This window comes from Antrostomus carolinensis, unplaced genomic scaffold, assembly GCF_000700745.2.
Source record: "Antrostomus carolinensis isolate BGI_N321 unplaced genomic scaffold, ASM70074v2 scaffold29396, whole genome shotgun sequence".
Lineage (NCBI taxonomy): Eukaryota > Metazoa > Chordata > Aves > Caprimulgiformes > Caprimulgidae > Antrostomus > Antrostomus carolinensis.
The window spans coordinates 37546-45054 of NW_010321675.1; positions in this window are offsets into that span (position 1 = coordinate 37546).

Genomic DNA, 7509 nt, shown 5'->3' on the forward strand with positions numbered 1-7509 from the left:
TCAGAAGGGAAAGCTTTTCTTCCTTTTTTTTTTCCCTTTCTCTCTCTCTTCCCCCCCCTCCTCCCCCTGCAAATTATAAATGTGCACATTGGATTCTTTTGTCAACCAAATCTAATGGAACTGGCCTGAGCTGAATGGCTGGTCTGTGTGATGCTCAGACTCAGTTTCTTTTCAGGTGCTCATTGCTTGTTTCCACAAGATGATGATTAGCATCTGCCTTTGGGCTTAGAGCAGCTGTGGGCACTGCACTGTGTCCCTGGCTGGAGGGTGCTTGTGGGAGATGTAATTTGTCATGTTATAGGTGCCTCTTCAGCCCCTGTGTTATCTCAAGGCTGTGAAAGTAGTGTAGAGCCAGCAGTGAGGATTTTTTTTCTCTTTTAAAAGGTGGAAAAGGACTTTGAGGTTTGGCTTTCATACATATTCTCTTCTGTTCCCTGCAAAGAATTAGGCTCCCAGATCAGCTGGGATGAACTGGTTGTGGAGGGGATGAAGGGAATAAAAATTTAATCAAATCTCAAGAGGTACCCCTATTTCTCAAGGCCAATGTGCCTGAGATTTCCTTTGCTTTCTTGTGAAACTCCTGAACTACCTGGTCCCAGGCTAGCTGGGAATTGGCTCCTCAAACCTCAGTTTGTTTTTCAATGGTATTTAGAGAACAGGTTCCCAGACAGAGCATTTTATTGATTTGTTATTCTGATAAAATCCACCCAGGTCTGAAATTCCAAGTGGAGAAAAATAACTCCAGCCACTACAACTGAAAGAATGTGAAACCTTCAACCTGGCAACTGCTGGAGTGGGCTTCCCTCCCATCCCCCCTGTCCTCCTTACAGCCCCCAGCCCCAGGGAAACATGTGGCTCATACACACACATACACACAGCCTGTTCTGTTGGGAAATTTACAGTTTGCCTTTGAGAATGACCATCCATTATGGTTCAGTGCAGCTGTTCACGTGAAGACAGCTTTAAACTTTTCCAGAAACTGCTAGCACACATCTGTGGATGTCTCTCCCTCTTCCCCTTGCTCAATCCCTCAGGGCAGGGGTAAACTGCTGCCACCCTCTCCACCCCTGAGGGCCATGAGGGAAAAGCTGGTGGCTCTGTGCACGTCCCACTCGCTGCAGTTGGCCACTTTACCTCATGCCAGTTCTTTTGTAAACATAACGTCACACACGCACATCTCTATGCCCTGCTTGCTGAACGAGGCAGAGATCTGCCCCTCATTATGAACCTTTTGTGCTTTTATGATGTTTAACTTTGAAATAACAGCTTCCCCCACCACTGCACTGATTTCACAGTAGACCCTGGATCAGCTATTGTATAAGATGCTGAGATGGCATCAACTTCTAGTTCACGCTGCGGGTTCCCAGCTCAGGGTCTGTCTTTGTCCATATGTCCAGCAGAAAGCTCTCTATGTGCACAAGGACATGCAGACAGTTCTCTATGATTGCCCACCCATTGTTGTTCGCTCACCTTCCTTTTGTCACTGCATTAAGTTACAAATCTTCCCAAGCCTGTTTTGGTACAGCCTGGGGGCCCAAGTTACTGGATGGTACAAACATTCAAGGAAGACACATTAGCATCTGCGTTCTCCAGGAATAACCTTGTGTCTGTGTAGTTGTTCCTTCACCCCATAACTGTAGAAGGAAGGAGACCTGTATGCTCAGCTGGCTGAATAATGTTTCCCTTCCCACACAATAATTTTATCCAAAACAAGTTATTGATATGGACGGTGAGATCCCTTTGTCACCTTTGCCCTGCCTGGGTGACAGGACACCCTCCTGTCTGACTGCAGGGATCACTGCAGTGCTTGGCAGGGCTGCAGCAGACCTGGGCAGTGCATGATTGCTTTTAACCCCTGGGTAATCCTCCCTCCTCACCTGGGGCAGTAGGAGGTATGAATGAATTCAGAGTTAAGGCTCTGGGAGGGGTGTGAAGTCAGGAATTACACCATCATATCTCCCACTTCCATGAGCAGTAACCTGTGTTGGCACATGAATGGCCCAAGGCCATTTGTGTTGCTGTGGCTTTTGGGGGAGACAGTACACAGAACATGTCTCTCCTTGAGGCACAGAGGGCTTGGGTGGCTCTGATCGATACACACAGCCTGTAGAAGGAACCCTGAAACCGTGCTTATCTTCACGCATTAGGCATCCCAAGGCTGACTACGGTCTCTGCAGAGAGCTGAGCCTCCTCCCATGGTTGGTGAGGTGGCACTGGTGTGAGAGGGTGGCAAGGGCAGGTTTACTGCAGCCTGGTGAGAGCAGTCGGGATCCCAGAGTGGGAAAAAAATGGACAACATGTAGCCAAGAACTATACTTTAAAATGTAAAGCAATCCAATCGTTTCCAGCCAGCGGCTTTTCCCCAGCTGTTCGCTTCCAATAGAGTATTATGATCAGTAATTGATACTCTCAGATGTCTCTGCACAATCCCCAGAGAAGAATGGCCAGGGCAATATATTTTTTTTCCCAACTCACTGGAAAATTGAGCCCCAGCTGGGGCTAATAAGTGCTTTCATTAAAATACTGATCTTAATCCAAAGCTGAGAATAATGTCTCCTCTGTGTTGCAGCTCTCCTCAGCTCTGACATGGGCCATGCTTTTTAACAAGAAATGAAATGAGGATAAATAGACACTTCTTGCCCCAACACCATAATAACACCAATGTTAGGTCCCAATGAGGTCAATGTTTTTCTGATTGCACCAGTAGAATGTGTTCTTGTTTCTTCCATACAACGAGCTCTTTCCAGTGATGGGAATGGGATGTATAGCCAGTGTACCCCTCCATCCTCCTCCTGAATCCATCCTACTCCACTGCCCATGGGTGGCCTCATCAAGCAGAAAACGGGGAGCAAGACTGCTTGTTCAGGTGCTGTGTGCATGCCAAGATGGGTGCATTGGACTGCAAGGCAGAGGCAAAACCATTCCATGATTTCAACACAAGGGTTCATTTTGTCCTCCCACCTCTTCATTTTCTTCTGGCGAAAGCAGAGAGATTGTTACTAATATTTACTCATCCACAGCTTCTCAGATGGAGAGATTTGCAAACCACATCTTGAAAAGTTGAATGATTTTTCCCTCATTCTCACGCTACCTTCATGCAAAGAAAGAGGTGAGATCTCCCTTCTTTTCTAGGAATAGGGCCTGTAAGTGGCTGGGTAGAGTTCAGTAAGCGAATGTAGATGACATAAACATAGTTTCTTGTTTTTTGATACCGTCCTGTTTCCAAGGCTGGGTATGAGTTTTGTTCTGATCAAGAACAGAAGGGTAAAGCGTGCCTGGCTAAGCATTCATATTGTTTGGCCAGCCATGGAGTATAACATAAGACTTTCCTCACTCACATTCATCCTGTTATCTCTGTTATACCTTTGATTTGAAGATGGTCCTGTCCCTGCTCACATCTTTTCTACTTGTGCTGTTCTGCACCAGAAGGCCATAGACAGGGATGCTCTGTGAGAAGCCTCAGATGTCACAGGAAGAGAGGGTCTCAAGGTGTTTTGCAAGTAAGATTGTCTGGAAATTTCAGAAGTCTTCTGCACGTGCATCAGGTTCAAAACATATGAAGCTAATGGCTATTTGAGAATAAACTACTCATTGCTGGTACAGGAATCCATATCCTGGTGCTCCTCTGAGGAACCGTCAAGCCACATATAGAGGTATGGTCTGATGAAGTCCTGATAGTTGAAGTGTGTTATGAGGAACAGCTGAACTGTGGGATGCTTCTCTGAAATGACCCCCCTTTTTTTTCACCCATTTTCCCTCAGTGTCCAGCTTTATGGCTACAGTTGTGTTTGCAGGGGAAAAGGGTCATTCCAGGTAGCAGAGTTGGAAAGCAAAGTGCACAAAAATAGAGAATTCATCAGACACCTCTGAAAACATGTGATCATTTCCTCTCTGAGGGAATACAGCTCTAGGGAAGTCTTTTAACTCCTTTAATGAATGGCTGCTGTGTGATTTATTCTTTTCCCTACTGAATTAGGATGCCCTCTTTGAACATCAGCATCTCTTTGTCGTACTTGCTGGCCAATAAAAGCGAAGGGCCAGGTGTTGATAGTTTCACTGCCATTAGATTACACATTTTTTTAAGAACTGTCCTTCACTTCATTGACACCACTCTTAACTAGTGCTTGGTGCAGGTAGGGATTTCAGAGTCTGGGTGTTACCTATCGCTGAAGCAGTGTGACACCCCAGATTCATATCTGATAGAAGAGACTTCACGCGACACTGGATGCACCTTGCAACATGAAGGGCCAGTTCTCCCTGTCCTGCTCGTTTCACTGAAGTGGGTTATCTTATCTCGCTGCAGGTCAGATATTCTTTTTTTGAAATCCTCTTGCTTTATGAAGTTCTATTCAGTTCTATTAAATGTAAGGCTATGACATCTTGTGTGCTGGTTTCAGCTATCCTTCTATGGACCTATGGAGCTGGCAACGCTTTATGTTTTAGCACTGAACGTTCACAAATCCAATGGATTTTGACCCACACTGGCTTTTCTCAGGTAAGTGAGGTAAAGGCCAGGCTGGTTTGACAAAGACAATAGTAGAACTGTAGTTAAAATTGAAGCATTAGGGATGTTCCATATGGATTTATGAAAAGAAGTGGAAAATACAGAGATTTTGCAGCAAATCTAAAACATTGCACTGCTTTGTCAAAACTAAAAGTTGGGCTTAGAGATCACAGCTGGAAATTCCTTTTTTGAGCTGCACTTGGGGGCAGATTGTGCAGAGCCCCAGTCCACTGCCACTCCTGCTTCCCTGACTTCCCTGTGCTCTGACCACTGCCCTCAGGTCTGGCATCATAACAGCCCTCTAGCTCACAGCATCCTACCCAGGCATTCAGCCTACCCGTTAAAAATACCTCTGCACATTTATCTTTGCCTGTAATACTATCTTGCATTTAGTCTGTAGGGTCTTCAGGGCAGGAACTGTTTGTTTTTTTGTGGAGCACCTGACAGTTCTAAACCTGCTCTGCAGTGCTGCAACACCACTCTGCACCTGCCTGAGCCCTAGTTGGGAGGGCATGGGATGTCTCCTCTTACCATTACAGGGTAACCTGCAGTGAATATCCGCAGGACAGCTCTGCCCTGCTGCCAGCTGAAATCTGTTCAGCTTCCCAACCAGCCAGAGAAGGACAAGCCATTCATTTAGATCGCACGTAACCCTTTATAAGCCAGGAAGCCGAGAATAGCAGAGAGGGGGGTTGGCAGACTCCCCTGTGGCTTAAGAAGGATTTATTTGTTCTCATAATTACTTGTCTAGGAGAGGGGTCTGTTTGACAGTACTTCCCTGCAAAACATCATGTTTGCCCTGAAGCCAAATAAAACCTTGGTGCAAACTTCTGCCCAAAGAGAAGAAAAGGCAACTCAGAGGGAGTTTATGTGAATAAAAAGGCTGTACCTGTTTCAAAGCATCTCTTGTGCATCAAGAGTTTATGATCCCTAATATCTCAGATGCCTAAAAGGCTCTTTAATATCCAGGAATAGGCACAGATGTGGGCTGGTTTCCCTTCCCCTTCACTGAGGGTTTTTAACTCTGTGTATGTCAGACCCCTCTCCCACCTTGCTCTGCCACTCACCCCGTGGGTTTCCTGACATGTATTTCAAGAGATACCAGTGCTGAAAACCTGTGTATTTCTTTTCCTGGGCAGAGCTGGCCAGAAGCTGCCCTTTGGGGTAGCTGGAGGGATGAGGTGCTCTCTGCTCCTTGTTTCCCACAAATACAATGGCTGGGATGGCTGAGAGCAATTTGGGCAGAGTGGCTGCTGCTTGGCTGGTAATTGTGGCTTTTGGGTTTTGTGTTACCCACTGACTAATCCTGTGCAATCTTCTCAGGTTTCCAAACCTTGGTTTAAGTCGGACTGTTCCTACTTTTCCTCCCTTCAGGCTATGATACTGAGATTCAGCTTTTATATGGGAGGGGGCACTTCACTGCAGACCTGACCTCTGCTAGACCGCCGAGCATGGCATCTGCAGTGCTCAACCTGAAAAATGAGGGTTGTGTAAGCGACTCTTGATTTCAGAGGTTTTCTTCTGTTACTTCATCAACTTTACCATCATCTCCAGTAACAAATGAACCTAATTAATGAGTAGAAGTATTATTACCCTCTGTGGGATATGGTCCAAATTGCTCAGCTGTGTCCTGCAGGCTCAGTCCTGCTCAAGGCCAAGGGAAATCAGCCATGCAGTTAGTGGGGGAGGTGTGTGTTTTTGGAGCAGGCAGACCCGAGTTCTTGGAGAGCAACTGCTGTGAAATTCAGAGTAGCTGTGGTGTCCTGATACCAGGTAAGAGTGGAGATCCTGTTGGAAATGCAGGAAGAAAACCAGCATCCAGACCTCTCTGAAGTTCTGGTTCTGGTTCTAGGGGGGATAACAAACTGTAGGGCTACTTTTTGTTGGAAAATTCTATATCTGTGACTTGAAGACACATAGGGAACAGGTGCACTGTGCATGGAAACAGCCGTTAGTGGCTGAAGTAAAGCCCCTGAACATTGAGAGTTGACTATTGTTGCTTTTCAACTTTGTTCTTGGGTCCCCTGATATTTCCTATAAGTTTCTTCCTTCCCTTGTGCAAATGCCTGAGCTAAGGCTAGCACAGTACATGCACATCAGATGCCTGCAATTTCCCTGCCTGCACGAGGGCTCTTCCAAGCCTGCAGTGCTTTGGAGACCTGGAAGGGATAAATGCTCGGTGACCTGATAGTTGTCTCAAGTTGATATAATTACTGCTTTCCTTGGCTTCTGTGAGATACTTGGTGGAAAATGGTGACTGGGCCAAATCCTTTTATTTTACATCAAGGTAATCAAAGTGGTCACTTAACTGGCTGCTTCAGAATAAGCTATTTCCTCCCTGAATAAGCAAGTTTGACCTCCAGTTTCTTTCCTCTTTGGAGAGCAAATGGGTTGGTGGCTGAATGTCCAGATAAAACACCTTCAAATTAAGCTGGGCGTAGACTTCCGAAGACTTTTGGCTGTGTAACACTTCATCATGTGCCAAAGTCAAAGCAACTCTAGCAGTTCATTAAGAGGTGTGTGTGTGGGGAGGAAGGACAATGTAAATGAAATAAAATGATGGACCTCAAACTGATAGACAGCAAAATTTTGAGGATCTCTAAAGGATGTTTCAAATAAACATTAAAATTTTAATTAACATTTTGGTCACTAACTGTTGTACAAAGCTGATGAAATTATCTCTTAATCAGTTTTACTATTTCTACAATCTTTTAATCAGCTTTTCTTTTTAATCAGTCAGTTTAGATTTGTGAGGTTTCATCAATGGTAAATTGCAAACTGTTTATTTCCACATCCAAAAAGCTCTGGTTCCCTTAAGAATAAGACTTTGGCCTTTTCTCCAGGAAAGGGTGTAATTCCTCCTGCTGATTCCTTACACACAAGTGATTGGGTTACCATACTGGTTTGGTTACAGGATTATGTTTTCAGACACTAATCATAAGATTTTTGTGCCTCCATTTCCTTTTCTGTGTATTTGTTCTCCCTGCTGCAGATGAACAGAGGTG